The following is an 8,015-nucleotide window of genomic DNA, read 5'->3' as shown; positions in this document are numbered from 1 at the left end:
CTTCTGTCACTGAGTATAGCATGTTCAAGGTCCATGCACATTATAGCGAATGTCAGTGCTTCACTCCTTTTCACGGCTAATATCCCACTGTGTAGATTGACCACATTGTCTACCTATTGATGGGCATTTGGGTTTTTTACACTTTTCTTTTCCCATGAGTTTATTTAAGCCCAAACTGACAGTTGCCGGGAAGCAAGATCCTGTTTCTCAAATACTCCTGTTTCCACTTCTTGGCTGCCATGAATCCTGCTGCTGTGCCCATCTATGGAGAATCTTCTGTGTGGACATGGAATGGCTGGGCCATTTAGAAACATTGTGTTTGCCTGACTTGTGGTAGTACAGTGGATAAAGCATTGACCTGAAATGCTGAAGTCACCAGTTTAAAATCCTGGACTTGCCTGGTCAAGGCACACATAAGAAGCAACTACTGCCTGACCAGGCGGTGGCACAGTGGATAGAGCGTCAGACTGGGATGCAGAGGACCCAGGTTCGAGACCCCAAGGTTGCCAGCTTGAGTGCGGGCTCATCTGGTTTGAGCAAAAAGCTCACGAGCTTGGACCCAAGGTCTCTGGCTTGAGCAAGGGGTTACTCGGTCTGCTGAAGGCCCACGGTCAAAGGACATATGAGAAAGCAATCAATGAGCACTGGCCGGTTGGCTCAGCAGTAGAGCATCGGCCTGGCGTGCAGGAGTCCTGGGTTTGATTCCCGCCCAGGGCACACAGGAGAGGCGCCCATTTACTTCTCCACCCCTCCCCCTATCCTTCCTCTCTGTCTCTCTCTTCCCCTCCCGAAGCGAGGCTCCATTGGAGCAAAGATGGCCCGGGCGCTGGGGATGGCTCTGTGGCCTCTGCCTTAGGCGCTAGAATGGCTCTGGACGCAACAGAGCGATGCCCCAGAGGGGCCAAGCATCGCCCCCTGGTGGGCATGCCGGGTGGATCCCGGTCGGGCACATGCGGGAGTCTGTCTGACTGCCTCCCCATTTCCAGCTTCGGAAAAATGAAAAAAAAAAAAAAGAGAAAGCAATCAATGAACAACTAAAGTGTCGCAATATGCAACAAAAAACTAATGATTGATGCTTCTCATCTCTCCATTCCTGTCTGTCTATCCCTCTCTCTGACTCTCTCTCTGTCTCTGTAAAAATAAAAATAAATATAAATAGCCTGACCAGGCGGTGGTGCAGTGGATAAAGCATCAGACTGGGATGCAGAGATCCCAGGTTTGAGACTCCAAGGTTGCCAGCTTGAGCGCGGGTTCATCTGGTTTGAGCAAAAGCCCACCAGCTTGAACCCAAGGTCGCTGGCTCCAGCAAGGGGTTACTCAGTCTGCTGAAGGCCCGTGGTCAAGGCACATATGAGAAAGCAATCAATGAACAACTAAGGTTTTGCAACACGCAATGAAAAACTGATGATTGAAGCTTCTCATCTCTCTCCTTTCCTGTCTGTCTGTCCCTGTCTATCCCTCTCTCTGACTCACTCTCTGTCTCTGTAAAAAATAAAAAAAGTAAAAAAAAATTTTTTTTAAATAAAAATAAATGAAAAAAAAGAAGCAACTGCTATGAGTTAATGCTCCACGTTCCTCTCCACCTCCTTTCCTTTCTCTCTCTCTCAAATGAAAAAGAAGATACCAAGAGGAAATAAGGGTTTCAGCATCTTCTGGTTTCTGGGAGAGATTTTAGAACTGATGTTATTTTTCCCTGAAATGTTTGGTGGAAATTCACCAAGGAAACCATCTGAGCCTCGATTGTGTTGACCCTGAGAGTACCTGCCAAGAAGGATTGTTTTTTTAACCCTTTGAGTAGTAAATTGTTTTCATGCTTGCTGACCCCTGGGAGTGAGTTTTTTTTTCAAAAAATGAAATTAGCTCTGGACAGTTGGCTCTGTGGTAGAGCGTCAGCCTAGCGTGCAGGAGTCCCGGGTTCGATTCCCGGCCAGGGCACACAGGAGAAGCGCCCATCTGCTTCTCCACCCCTGCCCCTCTCCTTCCTCTCTGTCTCTCTCTTCCCCTCCCGCAGCCAAGGCTCCACTGGAGCAAAGTTTGCCCGGGTGCTCAGGATGGCTCTGTGGCCTCTGCCTCAGGCCCTAGAATGACTCTGATTGTGGCAGAGCGATGCCCCAGATGGGCAGAGCATCGCCCCCTGGTGGGCATGCCGGGTGGATCCCGGTCAGGCGCATGGGGAACTCTGTCTGACTGCCTCCCCGTTTCCAGCTTCGGAAAAATACCAAAAAAAAAAAAAAAAAAAAAAGAAATTACTTCCACTTACAGTTTTATTAACTTAAAATCATGTTTGTTTGACAACCAATTTATGGAAGCAAAAAGAACACACACTTAACTTTTTTTAATGTTGCCTCACACATTTTTATTTATTTATTTATTTACTTAATTTTTTTGACAGAGAGTCAGAGAGAGGGATAGATAGGGACAGCAAAACAGGAAGGGAGAGAGTTGAGAAGCATCAATTTTTCATTGTGGTTCTTTAGTTGTTCATTGATTGCTTTCTCATATGTGCCTTGACTGTGGGTCTACAGCAGACCAAGTAACCCCTTACTTGAGCCAGTGACCTTGGGCTCAAGCTGGTGAGCCTTGCTCAAACCAGATGAGCCCGTGCTCAAGCTGGCGACTTTGGAGTTTCAAACCTGGGTTTCAGTGTCCCAGTCTGACGATCTCTCCACTGCGTCACCGCCTGGTCAGGTTGCCTTACACATTTTTATTTATTTATTTATTTATTTATTTATTTATTTATTTATTTATTTATTTTTACAGAGACAGAGAGTGAATCAGAGAGAGGGATAGACAGGGACAGACAGACAGGAACGGAGAGAGATGAGAAGCATCAAACATTAGTTTTTCATTGCGCGTTGCAACACCGTAGTTGTTCATTGATAGCTTTCTCACATGTGCCTTGACCGCGGGCCTTCAGCAGACCGAGCAACCCCTTGCTGGAGCCAGCGACTTTGGGTCCAAGCTGGTGAGCCTTGCTCAAACCCCATGAGCCCGCACTCAAGCTGGCAACCTCGGGGTCTCGAACTTGGGTCCTTCCACATCCCAGTCCGATGCTCTATCCACTGCGCCACCGCCTGGTCAGGCGCCTTACACATTTTTAAAATTGATTGTACTCTGGTCAGGAGGCATGAAGACATACATGAATGGTCATACTACTCAAAGGGTTAAGTGTGGGGAGGGGAGATCTTGAGACAGATTCCTGCATGGCCCTGACTAGGATCCACTCGGCACCCCCCCCCCATCTTGGGCCAATGCTTGAATCAACCAAGCTATTTTTAGCACCTGAAGATGATGTGCTGGAACAACAGAGCTATCTTCAGTGCCCATGACCAATGGAGCCACTGGCTGAGGGAAGGGAAGAGGGAGAGAAGGGGGATGGGGGGTGGAAGAAAAGGAGATGGCCACTTCTTTTGTGTGCCCTGACTGGGAATCGAATCCCGGATGTCCATACATTGGGTCAATGCTGTATCCCCTGAGCCAATTGGCATGGACCAAGAAGAATTCTTTGTGGCTAACTGGGTTCAAATTCATAACCAGAGTTAATAATTATTGTTTATAGGGGCCTTTTGCCCAAGCTGCCTATCGGGGGGGAAAAGCTACAGATTAAGCTTGTAAACCTTATGCAAACTCAGTTGACCTTTTTAAGAGAGCACCTAGGATTGAAATGTGACCAATAGGACTTAAGATTTTCCCCATCCAATCAGAACTGCCTAGCGCAGGGGTCGGGAACCTTTTTTTGAGAGAGCCATGACGCCACATATTTTTATTTATTTATTTATTTTTAAATTTATTCATTTTAGAGAGGGAGGGGGGAGAGAGAGAGAGAAAGAGAGATAGGGGGGAGGAGCAAGAAGCATCAACTCCCATATATGCCTTGACCAGACAAGTGCAGGGCTCCGAATCGGCAACCTCAGTGTTCCCAGGTCGACGCTTTTATCCACTGCGCCACCAGAGGTCAGGTGCCACATTTTTTTTTTTAAATACTTTATTGATTTTACAGACAGGAGAGAAAGGGGAGCATGGAATGGGAAGTAACAACTCATAGTTGCTTCATGTTAGTTGTTCATTGCTTGCTTGCTGTATGTGCCTTGACCAGGGAAGCCCAGGGTTTCGAACCAGCAACCTTGGCATTCCAGGCCGAAGGTTTATCCACTGCGCCACCACAGGCCAGGCCGGCGCCACATATTTTAAAATGTAATTCTGTGAGAGCCACACAACGACCTGTGTACCTTACGTATTATCCAATAAAACTTTGGTGTTGTCCCAGAGGACAGCTGTGATTGGCTCCAGCCACTCGCAACCTGAACATGAGCATAGAAAATAAATGGATTGTAATACATGAGAATGTTTTATTTATTTATTTATTTATTTATATATTTTTTACAGAGACAGAGTGAGTCAGAGAGAGGGATAGAGAGGGACAGACAGACGGGAACGGAGAGAGATGAGAAGCATCAATCATTAGTTTTTCATTGCGCGTTGCAACATCTTAGTTGTTCATTGATTGCTTTCTCATACATGCCTTGACCACGGGCCTTCAGCAGACCAAGCAACCCCTTGCTGGAGCCAGCAACCTTGGGTTCAAGCTGGTGGGCTTTTGCTCAAATCAGATGAGCCCGCGCTCAAGCTGGCGACCTTGGGGTCTCGAACCTGGGTCCTCTGCATCCCAGTCCAACGCTCTATCCACTGCGCCACCACCTGGTCAGGCCATGAGAATGTTTTATATTTTTAACATTATTATTATTATTATTAAAGATTTGTCCGCCTGACCTGTGGTGGCGCAAAGGGATAAAGCGTCAACCTGGAACACTGAGGTTGCCGGTTCAAAACCTTGGGCTTGCCTGGTCAAGGCACATATGGGAGTTGATGCTTCCTGCTCCTCCCCCTTCTTTATCTCTCTCTCTCTCTCTGAAAATCAATCAATAAAAAAATATATATATTAAAAAAAATAAAAAAGATTTGTCTGCGAGCCAGATGCAGCCATCAAATAGCCACCTGGCTCGCGAGCCATAGGTTCCCGACCCCTGGCCTTAGCATCTGACCAGGAGGACCCGGTCGTCAACTTGAGCGCAGGCTCATCTGGTTTGAGCAAGGCTCACCATCTTGAACCCAAGGTTGCTGACTTGAGCAAGAGGTTACTGGCTTGGCTGAAGCCCCCCTCTCACCCCCGTCAAGGCACATATGAGAGAGCAATCATTGAACAACTAAGGTGCCGCAACAAAGAATTGATGCTTCTCATCTCTCCCTCCCTTCCTGTCTGTCTCTGTCTCTCTGACTCTGTCTCTGTCAAAACAAACAACACAAAAAAAACCCTGCCTATTTCCTAATTTAAAACTTCACTGACCAATCAAGAGTGTTTCTATTTTGACCAATCAGGGTGGTGTTTTTTTGACCAATAAAACTAAAAATTAGGAGACTTTATTCACATAGTAGATCAATCAGGGAGGGCCAGGGAGAGACCCTTCTCAAGTGAGCTGCACAATTGCTTCTGGGGTTGCACACTGTTTCAGCTGATGCTCTTCCTAGTTGGTGGGGAAGAAATCTGTTGACAGTTGTCTTTGTTGAGAGGTTTTTTCAATACAGATTTAACTTATTTAGTACATAAGACTATATAGACAATGTGTTTCATCTTAAGTGAGCTTTCAGTTTAGTTTTTTTTTTTTTTTAAGACTTTATTTATTCATTTTAGAGAGGAGAGAGAAGGTATGAGAGCAGGAAGCATCAACTCCCCTATGTGCCTTGACTGGGCAAGCCAGGGTTTTGAACCAACAGCACACCTCACCATTTGGAGTCGACACTCTATCCCACTGCACCACCACAGGACAGGCAATTTTGCATTATTTTTTTTTTTCAGAGACAGAGAGAGAATCAGAGAGAGGGATAGACAGGAACAGACAGGAATAGAAAGAGATAAGAAGCATCAATCATTCGTTTTTCGTTGTGACACCTTAGTTGTTCATTGATTGCTTTCTCCTATGTGCCTTGAGCACGGGCCTTCAGCAGACAGAGTAACCCCTTGCTTGAATCAGCAACTTTGGGTCCAAGCTGGTGAGCTTTTGCTCAAACCAGATGAGCCCACGCTCAAGCTGGTGACTTTGGGGTCTCGAACCTTGGTCCTCGGCATCCCAGTCCGACGTTCTATCCACTGTTCCACCGCCTGGTCATGCCTGCATTTTTTATTATTATTTTTTTTCTGAAGCTGGAAATAGGGAGGCAGTCAGACAGACTCCCGCATGCGCCCGACTGGGATCCATCCGGCACGCCCACCAGAGGGCGATGCTCTGCCCATCCGGGGCGTCACTCTGTTGCAACTAGAGCCACTCTAGAGCCTGAGGCAGAAGCCATAGAGCCATCCTCAGCGCCCCGACCATCTTTGCTTCAATGGAGCCTCGGCTGCGGGAGGGGAAGAGAGAAACAGAGAGGAAGGAGAGGGCGAGTGGTGGAGAAGCAGATGGGCGCTTCTCCTGTGTGCTCTGGCCCGGAATCAAACCCGGGACTTCCGCACGCCAGGCCGACTCTCTACCAGTGAGCAAACTGGCCAGGGCCTGCTTTTTTTTTTTTTTACAGTGAATTTTGTTGAATTCACAGAACACATTTCTTTCTGAAAAATAAAAAAAACTAAAGTTCCATTTTCCTTAAGATTCTGTGTGATCTTTACTAATTTACTTTTAGTTGTATTTATTTATTTTAGCGAGAAAGACAAGAAGGGGGGAGGGATGAGAAGCATCAACTCATAGTTGCAGGACCTTAGTTGTTCATTGCTTTCTCCTATGTGCCTTGAGGGGGGAAGCCTCCAGTTGAGCCAATGACTGCTTGCTCAAGTCAGCTACTTTAGGCTCAACCCAGCAACCTTGGCCTTCAAGCCAGTGACCTTTGGGCTCACACCAGCAACCATCCGGTCATGTCTATGATCCCACGCTCAAGCTGGCGACCTCAGGGTTTCCAAACTTGTGACCTCAGTATCCCATGTTGTTGCTCTATCCAGTGTGCCACCTCCTGGCCACACTTTAGTTGTACTTATTAGGGTGACACTACTTAACATTCAACTTTGCAGTTTTAAGGGAGTTCAAGAGTCAGAACTCACAGCCTGGCTCCTAAATCTGTTGTGGCAGTTTCCAACTTTTTTTACTTTTTGACTATTGTGAATCAGGAACTTCACACAAGAGTTTGTTTTGGTGAAATAATCCAGTGCTAAAAAATACAAAGGGCCTGACCAGGCGGTGGCGCAGCGGATAGAGCGTTGGACTGGGATGCGGAAGACCCAGGTTCGAGACCCCGAGGTCACCAGCTTGAGCGCAGGCTCATCTGGTTTGAGCAAAAAGCCCACCAGCATGAACCCAAGGTCGCTGGCTCCAGCAAGGGGTTACTCGGTCTGCTGAAGGCCTGCGGTCAAGGCACATATGAGAAAGCAACCAATGAACAACTAAGGTGTTGCAACGGGCAATGAAAAACTAATGATTGATGCTTCTCATCTCTCTCCGTTCCTGTCTGTCTGTTCTTGTCTATCCCTCTCTCTGACTCACTCTCTGTCTCTGTAAATAAATAAATAAATACAAAGGCATAAATTATGGGCCTGGTACAAGGGATCTATTTTCAACTTATCAAGCCTTATTTTTTCAATCTTTTTCACCTAAAGCACTATGCTGGGGCCATCCCAGCTCTGTTGTGCGTTTTCACTCCGGAATTCCTTTTAGGGCTGAGACCAACCTACCTGCCTATCTCATCCTCAGACCACAGCGATGCCCAATCAAGACTTTTCGTCTTGAATTGGCCACTTTGTGAATCAGTCGCTGTAGCGAAAGGAGTTGTGGGCCTTCAGATTATTGGGTTCTGTGATGTAGGTCCGCTTGTTCCTCTTCTTCAAGAAGCTGGAGCAGTTCCCTACACTACTCATTGCAGGTGGGCAGACACGGCGCAGCTCCAGTCTGAAAGAGCCCTTATGACCCTTGACCTGGCATCGAGAAAGGTCCTGAGGGAGGGGTCGCCAAGCCGCATCCTGATTCATTAAAACGGAA

This window comes from Saccopteryx leptura, chromosome 1 (genome assembly GCF_036850995.1).
Source record: "Saccopteryx leptura isolate mSacLep1 chromosome 1, mSacLep1_pri_phased_curated, whole genome shotgun sequence".
In the NCBI taxonomy this organism is placed as follows: domain Eukaryota; kingdom Metazoa; phylum Chordata; class Mammalia; order Chiroptera; family Emballonuridae; genus Saccopteryx; species Saccopteryx leptura.
This window is presented reverse-complemented; position numbering follows the sequence as displayed.